This window comes from Salmo salar, chromosome ssa02, assembly GCF_905237065.1.
Source record: "Salmo salar chromosome ssa02, Ssal_v3.1, whole genome shotgun sequence".
In the NCBI taxonomy this organism is placed as follows: Eukaryota; Metazoa; Chordata; class Actinopteri; order Salmoniformes; family Salmonidae; genus Salmo; species Salmo salar.
The window spans coordinates 54,854,699-54,873,469 of NC_059443.1; the positions used below are offsets into that span (position 1 = coordinate 54,854,699).

General features: G+C 44.0%; 1 protein-coding gene across 2 annotated transcripts in view; it reads left to right on the forward strand.

Annotated features, from left to right (window-relative positions):
* The window catches only part of LOC106588250 ((E3-independent) E2 ubiquitin-conjugating enzyme UBE2O), a 46,573-nt gene that overhangs the window by 1,860 nt on the left and 25,942 nt on the right, over positions 1–18,771 (forward strand). The window lies entirely within an intron of this gene.

Here is an 18,771-nt window from a genome sequence, read left to right on the forward strand (position 1 = left end):
ACATAGGGAAAGATAACCTATGCCATCCCCCAAAAAATCAAGGTAAATAGGGTCCAATCAATTCACAATATTCATTCAAAAGAAACATTGCCCAAAGCATAGTATCCAAGCACTCAAAGCCCATGCATAAAAGCTTTGTCGAGCCAGTATCATTACAAACCAAATAGAGAGCTATTGCCGTATTGACATAATGGGATTCAGTACTGCAGTAACGGGGAGCTCACTCCAGGGCCTTATGGAAAAGGGTCACACTGAGGGAGTGGAGCTGGGATGGGTTGGGCCTAGAAGATACTCACGGTGAACAGTGCTGCTTTGTCCTCTGGAGTAAATGTGTATAGTTCTAGCAATGGATTCAGGGTCTGGAAGTCAGGACAAAGGTCTAGTCGTGTAACTGTGGGGATAACAATGGGTCAGCGATGTTTACCTACACACACAAGGGGGACTGGGCTCTGTGTGACTTTGAATGCCAGGGACCTCACGCTACGATATTGCGATTCTCATGGTTCTACATGTATCGCGATTCATTGTTCATTGTTCCAAACATATTGCTCAATATGTCTACTGCAGAGGGACAAGAGCGCCATGAGAACTAGTTTTGATCAGTCATGGAAATAAAAGTGCTGAAAACAAATATGCTACCTATTTAAAAAGGAAATGGGAAATGACTGGAGTTTTGATGCAGATGTACCGAACTAGTGCAAAAATGATATTGTCAAAACAATATGATCTATCGTCAAATAATATCCCGATATATGGAACTGTATCGATTTTGTTTTCCCCGATCACTACTGTCAGTGTGCATCCTCTGTCTACCTACTGCTCAGATGGTGTTTCTTCAGTCACATATTCTCTTGAGCAACTCAAAGATTCACATCTATAATTCATGACCAGGCCACTTCCTGCAGTATGCAAAAATGGCATATTTACAAGAAAGTCTGTCCTTATATTGACTGACGGCTTTTTTCTCACCTTCCTCTGCTTTATACCCATTTTCACACAATTCCGGGGACACTGGGATAGGGGGATCCATCAATGTGTACGAAAAGTCAGTACCTTAATCCTAGTTTTGCATAGTCATGCATCCAAATCATGTTGTCACACCAACCTTTGGAGGTCTGAAGATTTGGCTAGAATGGTGTACAAATGTGTTAGTGGATTTTACATTTCAAGAACCTCCCTCCACGTGCTCGTGGAAGGGGTGCTGCGTTATGTTAGTCACTGTTTGCCAACCGGGTAGGACACATTTTGCAGAGAGTTGTTGCGTATGCTAGTTTGTAACATTGCAGGAAATATAAGAAAACCTAGAGGACAAACCGAATTCTGTTTTGCCAGAGATGTGCTCTATACATGAAATCGAGTCGTTGAAGGCACTACAACTCCTCTGCTTGATCACTACAAAACGTGTCTACTTACAGGCTATGGTAAGAGTTTAGTGTATCAAGTGTTGCCGACGGTCTCTGATTTATTGAAATGAACCACAAACACGGCATACATCAACATATTTTGATGGGATTTTAATCAACTATTCCCGACCACTGTTGCTCCTACGGCACAAACTCATTTAGTGGGCACCTTTTTCAGCTCCGCCCAAGCAAGGGATTGGTTTGACGTGCTGTAAGGTGTCACTGGTTTCCACCCCTTTGTAGCTACTTTCTGCCATTGACTTTACAAGGCTTTCCTATTAGGGAAGCCTGGCTACCTGATTCACCAGCCTCTTTGTCTCCCTCACTGCTACTGCAGTTATTATTCCTCAAAGGTTTTTACCAATGAGGAGTTTATTCAGGATTTGTATGGCAGATATTTACTTCAAGACAGAAAAGGCGAACAACATAGTCTCGACAAACAAGTAGATTGAGCCTTAGGCCTGTCTTGTGACTTGTCTCAACGTGACATATGCGTCCGTGAGGTAAAGTTGAACTAATTCCCTCTCGTATTCAGTTCCTCGCAAACGTACTCGGAGAAAGCGTAATAGAAAAAGAAGCGTCCCCGTGGGGTGCAAAGCTTGCATTTCCCACTGTCACCTCTGTCGTCTTTTTTTTCTTCAGATGGAACCATATTACTCTTCATCAAGTTCCCCTGTGGAAACTTATTTAGATGCACGCCACTGCCTCAGCAATAGCAGACTGACACTATTTTATCTGCACTGTAATAAGCTATGCCACGTTTTCCCTATGAAATCTTAATTACATCTCCAAAAGGAGAGTATCGTGTGATTGGTATCAGATCTTCCACTGGCGTGGTGCTGTTTCAATCACTTCCCAGAACCCCATTATTGAAGCCGGTCAAGAACATGCATTGCATATTTCATTCACCGCCTGACTCTGAGACAGTGAAAGATATGAGGGATATGTGTAAAGCTTGGCACATTGCGTTGCGCCTCATAAGCGATAATGGCTGTGAGGTATCACATCCGGCCGTGATTGGGAGTCCCATAGGGCGGCGCACAATTTGGCCCAGCGTCGTCCGGGTTTGACCGGGGTAGACCGTCATTTTAAATAAGAATTTGTTCTTAACTGACTTGCCTAGTTAAATAAAAGTTCATAAAAAATGTAATGTCATCTAAGTCAAGGACTCCGCCTCTCCGTGATGTCCTTGTTTGAGCGGGCAATCATTTTCCTCTGTAGTGATCTCTCCATCCAACCTGATTGGAAAGGAAAGTGCATTGCTTTGCTAGTTCTATCAGAGGTGGACTACTACCCAATGTTTCACATTTGCTTTCTTCAAGAATTAAAAGTGAAATGGTTTTAATGAGGCTCAGTTGAATAGAATTTATAGCTACCCGTTTTAAACCTGATTGGATAGGAAGGGACTTTGCACTCTCACAATGGTGGGCTAGTCATATTATAAACTGTACAAAGAACCCCATGTTTCAACCTTGCTTTCTTCATCAATACCTGTGTGAAAAGCTGTTCATATTGGGCTCAGTTAAATGGAATAACTGCTAACTGGAGATGCCTCCTGAATAGCAACCATTACATCGCTAGCCTAGCAAGGACGCTAGGACTGAAAATAGTGCATCTCTTGACTATGAAGGACATTGTCTCTCAATGGTCCCTCAATGAGGCTAAGGGGTCTATTGAAGGTCTTTGACAGGGTTCATGCTGTGGAAGCCTGTGGCTGCCTACAATTCAGTACAGCGACAGTGAGCACACAGCGGCATTGCTAGAACACTAGCTAACTCGGCCCCGTTGCTGCAGTACACTGTCTAGCTCTCTTTTGATAGGCTTTCCAAGGCTATGACTGCAGCAGGTAGCTGACAGTGGAACGCAGGGCGTGGTACTGAGGTCGGGGCGACGGTTTCCCTCCCACCCTCTTATCCCTTATTCAAGGCTGTGCTCGGAGACGGAGCTGTCAGACGGGGGTCTGAGGTGACCGTGACGCCTAGGCCCTGGGGGTGGAGGAGGGGTGGAGTGTGGCATGATGCTGCTAATGACGGTGGGTGCAGCCGGGGCCAGGGCCTACTGCTGCCGACTCTACCGCAGAGAGAGAGAGAGAGAGGGGGACGAAGAGAGAAGCGAGGAGAGAGAGGGATGGAGAGATTAAGGGGAGAAAGAGGATGAAGGGAGCTGGAAAAGTGAGGGATAATGAGAGGGGGCACAAGGGAGAGATACAGTGAGAAGGGAAAGAGGAAGAGATGGGCTAGCTCTGGGCAGATGGTTGCTATGCCAGTGAAGAGCTTTTTGTCCTTAAGTGATAAGGCGCCCCCCCCCTTCTGTCCCATTGGTTCTTTTTTCCCCCCTTCAATTTCTTATTTTACCAGGGTCTATTTTTAGAGGTTTTTGTTTTCATGTTGCAAGCAGTTGCAGTTATAGGCCTATCCCCTTAGTTTGCTGAATAGGCCAATATCTCTTTTTACGTACGACTTGGGAGTATTTGGTCTCCTTTTGTTGTCCGGAAGGTAGTGCGGTCCTTTCAGGATGCTGTTTACAGGTATTGCTAAGGCTAAACTATGCTAGGCTAAAATGCTGAGTATCAGCATTCACCAGTATTGTTTATGACTGTGGTTTATCCAGGGTAATGAGTGAGTATTCCGTCAGATAACGGCCTGTGTTGGGCACTGGAATGTGGTTTGATATACATTAGGTATCACCACACGACTAGCTGAAAAGGCATTAGAGGTATGCTTTTTAGAGGCTCGTAAGCAGCAGCACAAGGCTCATGCTTTGTTTTTCTGACCTCGCCTCTCCCGCTCTGTCCCCTCTGGAGAACATGTCATACATAAGCCTTGGTCCTATTTGTCACCTTTTTGCCCCGTCATCCTCACCCCCTCCCCCCGTCTCATTTGCCGCTTTATTGGGCTGGCCTGTCTGCTAGTGATGTATGGGAGGTTGGAAGGATCCATCTCCGTTATGGGTGCAGTTTAGGTTTTTGCCCTAGCACTACACAGCTGATTAATATAACCAACTCATCAAGCTTTGATTATTTGAATCAGCTGTGTAGTGCTGAGGCAATAAACAAAAGGTGAAACCGGGGGTGCAGGACTGAGTTTGGGAAGACCTGGCCTATACAGTTGATGCCTTGTAATCCAGCGAGTCACTCCACATGTGCTGCTAACTAGCTAGCTAGCCTTCTCCAATCATATTGAGACATCAACCATCTTGTCGTTATTAATTATCCAGCCAACTCATTAGCATGGTGCTTGAATAATTGCCATTAGCGGTTAGCCATTCCCTACTGAGGAGGCTTAAACTATCACAAATTAGGGTATCTGTATTTAGACATCGGATGATCCTAACTGACTTACAGTTAAGACTAAACGCCATTCTCCTCACATAGTAATTGACATGTCTTCATGACGTTTGTTTTGACGCAATTAGTGCTATGTAGCTTTTTGGTTACTAGCCTCTTTGCTACTTAGCAACCTGGTTCTAGTCCTGCAGTTCTCAGAGAATAGGCTAAACTGCAGGCCCTGTGGTTGACTATTAATGAAGTAATCTGGGACACACTGCCAAGTAGCCACAGACACCATTCTATATACTTCTGGCCCTTCTTTGGACACTGTTAACTAACCTCCATACGAGCTTCAATGCCTTACGTGGCCTCCCACTGCTCTTAAAGTAAAACTAAATGCATGCTATTCAATCGATCGCTGCCCGCACCTGCTCGCCCCTCCAGCATCACGACTCTGGACGGTTCTGACTTAGAATACGTGGACAACTACAAATACCTGGGTGTCTGGATAGACTGTAAACTCTCCTTCCAGACTCACATTAAGCATCTCCGATCCAAAATTAAATCTAGAATCAGCTTCCTATATCGCAGCAAAGCACCCTTCACTCATGCTGCCAAACATACCCTCGTAAAACTGACCATCCTACCGATCCTCGACTTCGGTGATGTCACCTATAAAATAGCCTCCAACACCCTACTCAATAAACTGGATGCAGTCTATCACAGTGCCATCCGTTTTGTCGCCAAAGCCGCATACACTACCCACCATTGCGACCTGTACGCTCTCGTTGGTTGGCCCTCGCTTCATACTCATTGCCAAACCCACTGGCTACAGGTTATTTACAAGTCTCTGCTAGGTAAAGCCCCGCCTTATCTCAGCTCACTGGTCACCATAGCAGCACCCACTCGTAGCACGCGCTCCAGCAGGTATATCTCACTGGTCACCCCCAAAGCCAATTCCTCCTTTGGCCGCCTTCCAGTTCTCTGCTGCCAATGACTGGAACGAACTGCAAAAATCTCTGAAGCTGGAGACTCATATCTCCCTCACTAGCTTTAAGCACCAGCTGTCAGAGCAGCTCACAGATCACTGCACCTGTACATAGCCCATCTGTAAACAGCCCATCTATCTACCTACCTCATCCCCATACTGTATTTATTTATTTATCTTGCTCCTTTGCACCCCAGTATCTCTACTTGCACATTCATCTTCTGCACATATATTGCTATATTGTAATTACTTCGCCACCATGGCCTATTTTCTGCCTTACCTCATTTGCACTCACTGTATATAGACTTTTTGTTTTCTTTTGTTCTACTGTATTATTGGCTGTATGTTATTGTTTATTCCATGTGTAACTCTGTTGTTGTATGTGTCGAATTGCTACGCTTTATCTTGGCCAGGTCGCAGTTGCAAATGAGAACTTGTTCTCAACTGGCCTACCTGGTTAAATAAAGGTGACATAAAATAAGAAGGGAGTGTATGAGCTTGAGTAATGTTAAGTAGGTGCCAAGGCCTTAGCGTGGAGTGGACACATACACATCACACATTCACAAGCAGCCAGAACAAGGGATCATCAGCAGATTGGGAGAAAGTGACAGGTCTGGAAGGTGAAGAGGCGTTACAGCAGGTGGAGGTGAGAGGAGAGAAGCAGCTAAGTCATCTTGGATCCATCCTTCCCTATAGCCTAGGGCTAGAGAGAATAGCCTCGGTAACTCACTACAAAGATGTGAAATGATAAGCAGTCCTCCCTCCTCCTATCCCTCTCTTCCCCTCCTCCCTGTCCCTGTGGGGTTCTGTTCTGGAGAATGCAGAGCAGTGATGTAATGTGGAAGGGTTGTTGTCAACCACACCCCTCCTTAGATGATGTATCTGATGCTCACTCTCTCGCTCTCTTTCTAAGGGCTTTATTGGCATGGGGAAAATGTTTACTTTGCCAAAGCAAGTGAAATAGATGATAAACAAAAGTGAAATAAACAATAAAAAAAGAACAGTAAACATTACACTCACAACAGTTCCTAGGATATTTGAGCAGAATTCTGCATGCAGAGCCTCAATTTGGTGCTTGTCCCATTTTCTTAACTTCTATGGGCTAGGTAGGACCACTATTCAACAGCCAGTGAAATAGCATGGCGCGAAATACAAAACAGCAAAAATATCATTTCAATTTCTCAATCAACCAACTATTTTACAACATTTTAAAGATAAACTTCTCGTTAATCTAACCACATTGTCCGATTTCAAAAAGGCTTTACGGCGAAAGCATAAAATGTAGATTATGTTAGGACATAAACTAAACAAGAAAAACCACACAGCCATTTTCCAAGCAAGGACATGCATCACAAAAACCAAAAATACAGCTAAAATATTCACTAACCTTTGATCTTCATCAGATGGCACTCATAGGACTTCATGTTACGCAATACATGTATGTTTTGCTCGATAAAGTTCATATTTATATCCAAAAACCCCATTTTTACATTGGCGTGTGATGTTCAGGAAATGTATTCCCACCAAAACTTCCGGTGAATGAGCACATTAATTTACAAAAATACTCATCATAAACGTTGATAAAATTTACAACAGTTATTGAAAGAATTATAGATATACTTCTCCTTAACCTGTTGGGGCTAGGGGGCAGTATTTTCACGGCTGGATAAAAAAACGTACTCGATTTAATCTGGTTACTAATCCTACCCAGTAACTAGAATATGCATATACTTATTATATATGGATAGAAAACACCCTAAAGTTTCTAAAACTGTTTGAATGGTGTCTGTGAGTATAACAGAACTCATTTGGCAGGCAAAACCCTGAGACATTTTCTGACAGGAAGTGGATACCTGATGTGTTGAATGACCTTTAAGCCTATGCCATTGAAACACACAGGGGTTGATTAATGTTTTGGCACTTCCTATTGCTTCCACTAGATGTCACCAGCCTTTACAAAGTGTTTTGAGTCTTTTACTGTGAGATCTGACCGAACAAGAGCCATGGAACGGTGATGGCCGATTAGACTCTGGCGCGCGAGTTCATGTTGGGTACCCTCGTTCCAATACGTTATAAAAGAGAATGCATTCGTCCACCTTGAATATTATTCATGTTCTGGTTAAAAAAGGCACTAATGATTTATGCTATACAACGTTTGACATGTTTGAACGAACGTAAATATATTTTTTCCCCTCGTTCATGACGAGAAGTCCGGCGGGCTTAGATCATGTGCTAACAACACGGAGCTTTTTGGATATAAATGATGAGCTTTTTTGAACAAAACTACATTCGTTATGGACCTGGGATTCCTGGAAGTGACATCTGATGAAGAGAATCAAAGGTAATGGATTATTTACATAGTATTTTCGATTTTAGATCTCTCCAACATGGCCGTTTGTCTGTATAGCAAAGCATATTTTTCTGGGCGCAGTGCTCAGATTATTGCAAAGTGTGATTTCCCAGTAAGGTTATTTTTAAATCTGGCAAGTTGATTGCGTTCAAGAGATGTAAATCTATAATTCTTTAAATGACAATATAATATTTTACCAATGTTTTCTAATTTTAATTATTTAATTTGTGGTGCTGACTTGACTGCCGGTTATTGGAGGGAAACGATTTCCTCAACATCAATGCCATAGTAAAATGCTGTTTTTGGATATAAATATGAACTTGATAGAACTAAAAATGCATGCATTGTCTAACATAATGTCCTAGGAGTGTCATCTGATGGAGATTGTAAAAGGTTAGTGCATCATTTTAGCTGGTTTTATGGTTTGGTGACGCCTGTCTTTGAATTGACAAAACATTACACACAGCTATTGTCAATGTACTCTCCTAACATAATCTAACTTTATGCTTTCGCCGTAAAACCTTTTTGAAATCGGACAACGTGGTTAGATTAAGGAGATGTTTATCTTTCAAAGGGTGTAAGATAGTTGTATGTTTGAAAAATTTGAATTTTGACATTTATTTGGTTTCAAATTTGCCGCTCTTGAAATGCACCTGCTGTTGATAGGGTGCACCACGAGTGGCACGCTAGCGTCCCACATAGCCCCAAGAAGTTAATGCAACCACTGTGTCAGATTTTAAAATGGCTTTACGGAGAAAGCACATTTTTTTTCTATATTCTGAGTACATAGCTCGCCATCAAAGCAAGCTGTACAGATACCCGCCAAGTTCTGGGGTCAACTAAACTCACAATTAGTATTATAAATATTCTCTTACCTTTGCTGATCTTCGTCAGAATGCACTCCCAGGACTCATACTTCCACAAGAAATGTTATTTTTGTTTGAAATACTCCATATTTATGTCCAAATACCTCTGTTTTGTTCATGCGTTCAGATCACTATCCAAAGGCATAACGCGCGAGTGTAAATCCAGACACAAAGTCAAATAGTTCCATTACCGTTCGTAGAAACATGTCAAACGTTGTTTACAATCAATCCTTAGGGTCTTTTTAACAAAACGTCGATAATATTCCAACCAGACAATAGCGTATTCATTACAGAGGAAAAAGAAGGAGCGGCGCACCAAACGTGCATGCACAGTAAACAACTCACTGGTCCCAGGCAGTCCACTCATTGACTGAGCTCCTATTTTCTTCCCAGTAACAGGAGAAGGATGAAACACGTTTCTAAAGGCTGTTGACAGCCAATGGAAGCCTTAGGAAGTGCAACGTGACCCCACAGACACTGTAGTTTCGATAGGGATTCAAAAGAACTAAAATTCTCAGATTTCCCACTTCCTGGTTGGATTTTTCTCAGGTCTTTACCTGCCATATGAGTTCTGTTATACTCACAGACATCATTCAAACAGTTTTAGAAACTTCAGAGTGTTTTCTATCCAAATCTACTAATAATATGCTAATATTTGACTCTGGGCCGGAGTATTAGGCAGTTTACTCTGGGCACGCTTTTCATCCGAAAATGAAAATACTGCCCCCTATACCTTAAGTTAATGCTTTTTTGGTGAGTGGATCCCAGACCTCACAACAAAGGGCAATGGGTTCTATAACTGATTCAAGTATTTTTAGCCAGATCATAATGATGGCATAGAAGGCCCTTCTTGCCTTGTCTCAGATCGTTCACAGCTTTGTGGAAGTTACTTGTGGCGCTGATGTTTAGGCCGAGGTATGTGTCGTTTGTGTGCTGTAGCGCAACGGTGTCTCTCTATTTTTGTCTCACTGAGATTTACTTTCGGGGCCCAGGTCTGACAATCTGTGCAGAAGATCTAGGTGCTGCAGAAGCACCAGATCATCAGTAGACATTTGACTTCAGATTCTAGTAGGGTGAGGCAGGGTGCTGCGTACTGTTCTAGTGTCCTCACCAATTTGTTTACATGTTGAGGGTGGGGCTTAAGCTGCATCCCTGTCTCACCCCCCGGCCCTGTGGAAGAAATGTTTTCTGCCAATTTTAACCGCACGCTTGTTTGTGTACATGGATTTTATAATGTTATGTTTTCCCCCAACACCACTTTTCATCAATTTGTATATCAGGCCCTCATGCCAAATTGAGTCAAGCTTTTTTTAAATCAACAAAGCATGCGAAGACTTTGCCTTTGGTTTTTGTCAATTAGGGTGTGCAGGGTGAGTACATGGTCTGTTGTACGCTAATTTGGTAAAAAGCCAAATTGACATTTGTTCAGTACATTGTTTTCGCTGAGGAAATGTACAAGTCTGCTGTTAATTATAATGCAGAGGATTTTCCCAAGGTTGCTGCTGACGCATGTCCCACGGTAGTTATTGGGGTCAAATTTGTCTCTACTTTTGTGGATTGGGGTGATCAGTCCTTGGTTCCAAATATTGAGGTATATGCCAGAGCTGAGGATGATAAAGTATAGTTAATTGGAATTTGTGGTCTGTCTATTTCATTGAGGATACCATCAACTCCACAGGCTTTTTTGGGTTGCAGGGTTTGTATTTTGTCCTGTAGTTAATTCTCTCTCTGCCTCGCTCGCTCTCTCTGCTTCTCTGTGTGTGGTAAATGTGTCCGCTGAGGACTTGCGGAGAAAGGCCGGCTGGCTGCAGCCTCTCTCCCTCGGCAGTATTGACACCCCACAGTGGGGGAGACAGGCTGGTTCTGTGTCTGGCTTTCTTTCACTCTGTTGTTTTTTCCCTCTGCCTTGCTCTTCCCTCCCGCTCTCTTTCCACCCCTCCTCTCCGTCCACCTCCCCTTATCCGTCTGACGGTCTCCCTGTGTCCTATTGCCCTGCCACTATTTTTACTCTCAATCAGTTACTCTCTCTCTCTCTCTGCTGACCCTTCCTCAGCTCCCATCAGTTGTTCCAGAAGTCTATAGTGGTTTTATACCAGACTGTCAGTTCTCTTAATGCCACCTGGTTCTCCTCTCCCCCAGGAGAACAGGAGTAAAGGCCTAGAACATTACCGCCCCTCTAATGGAGTTGTGGTCCCGCTGTCTGGATGAATGGACCACCAGCTCTGTCAGACATGGCTGGTCTGCTGGAGATGGAGGTGGGAAATGTAGGGAGGTCTGTGTGTGTGTGTGTGTGTGTAGAATCCTTTTGTGTGTAGGTGTCGTACATGGCCCTGGTGTGTGTGTGAATCTAGTATGAGATAAATATTTGATCTTTATCATTTTTAAGTATCAACACGCTCCATGTGAATGGAGAACAGGCGTGGCCCATGGCTGCAGTCTCTCTCCTTTTCCTCTGTCCTTCCTCCGGCACCCCACCTGGAGAGTGTGACTCTTGAGCCCAGGAAGACAAAACCAATACTGTTGTACTAGGAATGTGTATCTTTCCCCTTTCGAGACGATTTGATATGCATCTAGGTACATGGGCTCCGATGTGATACAGGAATGAAACGTTTTAGTTAGAAATGATACGGTTTGATTAGAGGAACGTTCAATGCGATACGATTCGATGCACTAACATTTGTTGCATAAATTACATTTAATTTTCCATTCTAAATTCAAATATTCTGTTCATGAGCTCTGTCTGTCTCACCCCCTCCCCCCCCACACACTTTTAATCTGAAATTACCATCACCTACTAAGGAATGTCATTTTTGCAGGTTCGGTGTTTGAAGCTAGTAATATATCAATATTTATCTAAAAAAAAATCTAATGGTTTAGACCAGGGCTGCCCAACCCTCTTCCTGGAGATCTACTGTCCTGTGGGTTTTCAGTCCAACCCTAATTTAACACACCTGGTTGTACTTATTAGCTGCTCAACAAGACCTTAACTAGCTGAATCAGAGATGTTAAATTAGGGTTGGTTTGAAAACCTACAGGACAGTAGATCCCCAGGAAGAGGGTTAGGCATCCCTGGTTTAGACCATTTGATTATTCTTTTCCCTCCCGCTGATCTAGTAGTACAGGTAGAAAAAGCAATTGTCCTTGTTATGAAATAAACTTCACCCTATATATTTGAAAATGACCGTATACACTACCGTTGAAAAGTTTGGGTTCACTTAGAAATGTCCATGTTTTTGAAAGAAGTGTTTTTTATTATTTTTTTCAGTTTTTTAGTTTTTTTCAGTTTTTAAAATGACATCAAATTGATCAGAAATACAGTGTAGACATTGTTTATGTTGTAAATGACTATTGTAGCTGGAAACGGCAGATTTTTTGTGGAATATCTACATAGGCGTACAGAGGCCCATTATCAGCAACCATCACTCCTGTGTTCCAATGGCACGTTGTGTTAACCTTAGATTAGCTATCATTTTAAAAGACTAATTGATCATTAGAAAACCCTTTTGCATTAGAGTGCCTTGTTTGAGAAACAGACGCCTTACAAGTCCTCAACTGGCAGCTTCATTAAATAGTACCTTTATTTTTTTATTTCACCTTTTATTTAACCAGATAGGCTAGTTCTCATTTACAACTACGACCTGGCCAAGATAAAGCAAAGCAGTGCGACACAATCAACAACACAGAGTTACACATGGAATAACAAACATACAGTAGAAAAAGTCTATATACAGTGGTATACCTGATATTGCCTGGGTTTGTTCAGCATGCAAAAGGACTTGTTGATCAATCACTGTCAACACAGTTGCAGGCTTAGTTCGACACTGAAGGAGAGGACGCATCAGTTGGGCTTTGTGATTGGGGGGCTTGCAGCCAGCCAAGGTTGTCTGTCAGTCATCAGAGTCCATTGTCTATGTTAGACCGGCGCTCTCTCAATCCCTGAGATGAGACATGGTAACATGTAGCCGAGACCTGCAAGCAGTGGCTACTTGCCAGAGCCCCAGCCTTTTCCATTGTTCATCACAGGGGTTCCCAAACTAGTTTTCTGCCCGTTACCCCATTTTGAGATGTTCTTTTTTGGCAACCACACCATGTAAAACAGTAAGGTGATGTCATCAACAGCCAATGTTAACTTTTTAAAATGTTATTTAGGGCTATGGCAGTCAATTACAAATCAATCTGACAGTATTTCAAACTGAAGGAAGTATGGTTTGAAACACTGAAATGCATCAAAGTTCTTGGAAAGTTCAGAAGGTCAGGCGTTTTGTAGGAAAACACTCACGACCACGTTGAGTGTATATTGGAGGTTAGGTTCTATGAACCAAGCGGTGAATTATTGTAGTTATTTTTCTGAGATTCTCTCGCCACCCGATGGTCTCAACCCCTAGTTTAGGAAACGCTGATCTATCACCAGACAAACTCACTCCATCCTTGAGATGAGACAAAGGAACAGATCTGCTTTGTTAGCCTTTAGCCTGACAGCTTAGCTCACCCCTTCAGAGAGATGTCTGCTTTGTTAGTGTGTTCTAGTACACTGTGTGTGGGCACTAGTGTCTATGCGAAAGACCACCCCCCCCCCCCTTTAGCGGCACCTTTACAGAACAGCCTGCTGGTTTCCAGGCTGACGCTTGATTCTGTGCTGCTGACTAACAGCCATTGTTATTGCACAGTTACTGGTGCCTGAACAAAAGACGCCAATACCGGGGTTTCTTTCCAATACACACAGGTGTTTCCACTGAATTCCTGAACAATGCTATCGTGTCGACAGGCAGTCGTCCAACATATGACACACACAAAGGATACTTTCAGCGTTTTCCCTCTGGATATTTCTAGCTTTAGGATCGTTGTTGAGACAAGGGGAAAACATACACACAGGTTTTCTTTGTTAGTAGTTTCCCATAGTCTATGTATTGCACATAGGCAATGTAATATGTGAGAGTTTTATGTATGCACTTGAGCAATTGGGATTTGTGCAATCTGATTATGCATACAAATGGTGTGTGTGTGTGTGTTCCACGCCCACGGGAGGAGCAGTGATTTGTGCAGGATGCGGCGAGGCACAGATCAGCTCATTGAGCAGTGAACAGGCAGGCAACAGATGAGACAGTCAGTGGTGACATCTCTAGGAAATGGCTTCCTTTGGTGGGCCGGGGGAGAAGAAGAAAAGAAAAGACTAGAAAAGGGAGAGGGAGGATATTCATGCCGTACTTTCTCTGCACTTCTATATGAGCTGAGATCAGTGACTGTATACCCTTCCTCTGCTATCTCCCTCTCATCCTGTCCTCCTCTCCCTCTGACTATTTCTGGGAGTGGAACTGCGACTGTGTTACAAGCGTACCATGAATAATGAATGATAACTAAGCTAAACTGGATTGTTTTGATAGCTATAAAATAGTCATGGTAGAATATGCTTTCTGGAAGCGTTGCCCTATTGTATTATCTTGTAATGTCATATCTTAGTACTTTGCATGGTTGCTTCCGTCATATTTGGTTGAGTATGTATTGATTTTAGCCTCATGGTTCTTACACAGCGAGATAGTTGGTGCATCCGGAGGCTGCCCGACCCCTCTTCTCCATGGCAGAGTTAGAATCACTAAACACACACAAGGGGCTGTGTGCGCATGCTTCAGTGTAGGCCTATCTGTGTTTGTGTAAGTGTGCACGCATGAGTGTGTCCAGCCTCTACACTGGGACTGGTGTGACTGCTAACGCGGCGTTGTGTGTAAATGGAGCATCGATCCTGTCTTGCCCACCTCCTCCTCGCCCCACAATTTACAGGAATAAGGTTATAGTCCAGACAGCAGAGCCTGAAAACATGGAGATAGCTGCCGCTGGCCTAGGCCAATCAGATTGTGGTGTTTGTGGGTGTACAAGAGATACAGGAATACTAGAGTAATTGCTCTTTTTTTTATCTCCGTAATGTCCCATTTTGGCTAACACACACTCGCACCCTTCCCTTCCACTTCATAACCACACGTCCTCCCTCCTAATTTTCTCTCCTCTCTTCTTCCTCCTAATCATCTCTCGTCCTGCCTCCCTCCTCTCTCCACCAGAATTCTATTGTAGGTGATGGCATCCGGCTGGCAGCTGCCACCCATTCCAACTCCAGCCGGAGGAGCAGCTTGACGCTACTAGCACTAGCCACATTACACTGATTTAGTATTATGGAGCGTGTTGCCACCCCACCACTAGCCTATCCCTGGCTTACTGAATGCCTCTTGCCTTTGAAGAGTGCTCTGTCTCCCCACATTTGAGAACAGTACGTGTCATCACGTGGAAAACGGAATAGACCGCAACGATGCTGATTTGACTCTCGAGCGGGTCTGTTCTCCTGTGTGTAATTCCCATTCCCCAGTCCTGTTCGTCTACTGCATCAACGTGGTAGATGATTATAGATACGCCTAAATTATGGCTAAAACTGTGAGGAATACAGACTGTAAAGGCTATTTTGAGTTACTCTATCTTATTGGGAATCTGTTTTTAAAGGTATTGTCTGTTTCAGAAATGTATGGAGTAGAACAGATATGATTGTCTTTTTAAGGAGTATGTCCGCTCTATTCATTGCAATTCTCCCTGCAACATTCTGAACATTTCATCTCACCAAGTGTGTTAATGGGAGAATGGTGCTTGGAGGAACAGGATTTCCCAGTCATCCCCTGATTAGGCATCTGGTATTTTGGCATTTCATTTTGGTATTTTATTCACTGTGCCGTTTTGTAGATTAACAAGGGCATCATTCCAACAGTATTTTCCCAGTTCTGTGTGTGTGCCGAGAGTGAGACTGAACTGAACCCTCTGACATGCAAATGTTGATCTTCTACTCGGATGCTCTTATCCCCGCTTCCCCAGAGATCCCTGAATAAACTCAGTGTGTTGTCTCTGTACGACCTTGTGTGTCATTCGGATGAGCGAGACCAGGCAGGGTGAAGTTGCGGTCAAAGTCGACTTTCATACCTTGTGCTAAACTCAGCAAAAAAAGAAACGTCCCTTTTTCAGGACCCGGTCTTTCAAAGATAATTCGTAAAAATCTAAATAATTACACAGATCTTCATTGTAAAGGGTTTAAACACTGTTTCCCATGCTTGTTCAATGAACCATAAACAATTAATGAATATGCACCTGTGGAGCGGTCGTTAAGACACTAACAGCTTGCAGAGGGTAGGCAATTGAGGTCACAGTTATGAAAACTTAAGACACTAAAGAGGCCTTTCTACAGACTCTGAAAAACACGAAAAGAAAGATGCCCAGGGTCCCTGCTCATCTGCGTGAACGTGCCTTAGGCATGCTGCAAGGAGGCATGAGGACTGCAGATGTGGCCAGGGCAATGTATTGCAATGTCCGTACTGTGAGACAGTACGGACATTGCAAGACAGCGCTACAGGGAGACAGGACGGACAGCTGATTGTCCTCGCAGTGGCAGACCACGTGTAATAACGCCTGCACAGGATCGGTGCATTCGAACGTCACACCAGCGGGACAGGTACAGGATGGCAACAACTGCCTGAGTTACACCAGGAAGGCACAATCCCTCCATCAGTGCTCAGACTGTCCACAATAGGCTGAGAGAGGCTGGACTGAGGGTTTGTAGGCCTGTTGTAAGGCAGGTCCTCACCAGACATCACCGGCAACAACGTCGCCTATGGGCACAAACTCACTGTAGCTTCACCAGACAGGACTGGCAGAAAGTGCTCTTCACTGACGAGCCGCAGTTTTGTCTCACCAGGGATGATGGTCGGATTCGTGTTTTATCGTCAAAGTAATGAGCGTTACACCGAGGCCTGTACTCTGGAGCGGGATTGATTTGGAGGTGGAGGGTCCGTCATGGTCTGGGGCGGTGTTTCACAGCATCATCGGAATGAGCTTGTCTTTGCAGGCAATCTCAACGCTGTGCGTTACAGGGAAGACATCCTCCTCCCTCATGTGGTACCCTTCCTGCAGGCTCATCCTGACATGACCCTCCAGCATGTCACCAGCCATACTGCTCGTTCTGTGCGTGATTTCCTGCAAGACAGGAATGTCAGAGTTCTGCCATGGCCAGTGAAGAATCCGGATCTCAATCCCATTGAGCACATCTGGTACCTGTTGGATTGGAGGGTGAGGGCTAGGGCCATTCCCGCCTCCAGAAATGTCCGGTAACTTGCAGGCGCCTTAGTGGAAGAGTGGAGTAACATCTCACAGCAAGAAGTGGCAAATCTGGTGCAGTCCATGAGGAGGAGATGCACCGCAGTACTTAATGCAGCTGGTGGGCACACAGATACTGAGTGTCACTTTTGATTTTGACCCCCCCCTCCTTTCTTCAGGGACACATTATTCAATTTCTGTTAGTCACATCTGTGGAACTTGTTCAGTTTATGTCTGTTGTTGAATCTTGTTATGTTCATATAAATATTTCCACATGTTAGGTTTGCTGAAAAGAAATGCAATTGACAGTGAGAGGATTTTTTTTTTGCCGAGTTAATATACAGTGTCTTTGGAAAGTATTCAGATCCCTTGACTTTTTCACAGTTTTGTTACATTACAGCATTATTTACATAAGTAAATCAATCGAGCTTGGGTGCTTCCTTTTTTTCCATCCTTGATGTTCCTGTAACTTGATTTGGAAAGGCACACAACTGTCTATATAAGGTCCCCCAGTTGACAGTGCATGTCACAGCAAAAACCAAGCCATAGGGTTGAAGGAATTATCCCTAGAGCCCCGAGACAGGATTGTGTCGGCACAGATCTGGGGAAGGGTACCAAAAATATCTGCAGCATTGAAGGTCCCCAAATATATAGTGCCCGCCATCATTCTTAAGAAGTTTGGAACCACCAAGACTCTTCCTAGAGCTGGCTGCCCTGCCAAACTGAGCAATCGGGGGAGAAGGACTTTGGTCAGGGAGGTGACCAAGAACTTCATGGTCACTCTGACAGAGCTCCAGGGTTCCTCTGTAGAGATGGTTGTCCTTCTGTAAGGTTATCCCATCTCTGCAGCACTCCACCAATCAGGCCTTTATGGTAGAGTGGCCAGACGGAAGCCACTCCTCAGTAAAAGGCACATGACAGCCTGCAATGAGTTTGCCAACAGTCACCTAATGACTCTCAGACCAAGAGAAACAAGATTCTCTGGTCTGATGAAACCAAGATTGAGCTCTTTGGCCTGAATGCCGAGCGTCACGTCTGGAAGAAACCTGGCACCATCCCTACGGTGAAGCGTGGTGGCAGCATCATGCTGTGGGAAGGTTTATCAGTGGCAGTTGTGGGGAGACTAGTCAGGATCAAGGGAAAAAGAAACTGAGCAAAGTTCAGAGATCCTTGAGCGCTCAGGACCTCAGACTGGGGCGAAGGTTCACCTTCCAACAGGACAACGAACTTAAGCACACAGCCAAGACAATGCAGGAGTGGTTTCGGGACAAGTGTCTGAATGTCCTTGAGTGGCCCAGCCAGAGCCCACACTTGGACCCGATTGAACGTCTCTGGAGTGACCTGAAAATAGCTGTGCAACAACACTCCCCATCCAATCTGCACTTGAGAGGATCTGCAGAGAAGAATGGGAGAAACTCTTCAAATACAGGTGCCAAGCTTGTAGCGTCATACCCAAGAAGACTCGAGGCTGTAATCGCTGCCAAAGGTGCTTCCACAAAATAACTGCGTGTAGGGTCTGAATACTTATGTAAATGTGATTTCTGTGGGTTTTTTTTAAATTACAAATTAGCAAAAATGTATAACATGTTTTTGCTTTGTCATTATGGGTTATTGTGTGTAGATTGATACATTTCAGAATATGGCTGTAATGTAACAAAACTAGTGTTCTGTCATCAAATGTGTTGTACTTATTTTTTGGTATAGGTGGGATTATGTGCAGCGCCCTACAGACACTGCTGATTGTGGTTTGGGAAAGGTTGACTAGTATTTAGAACAGG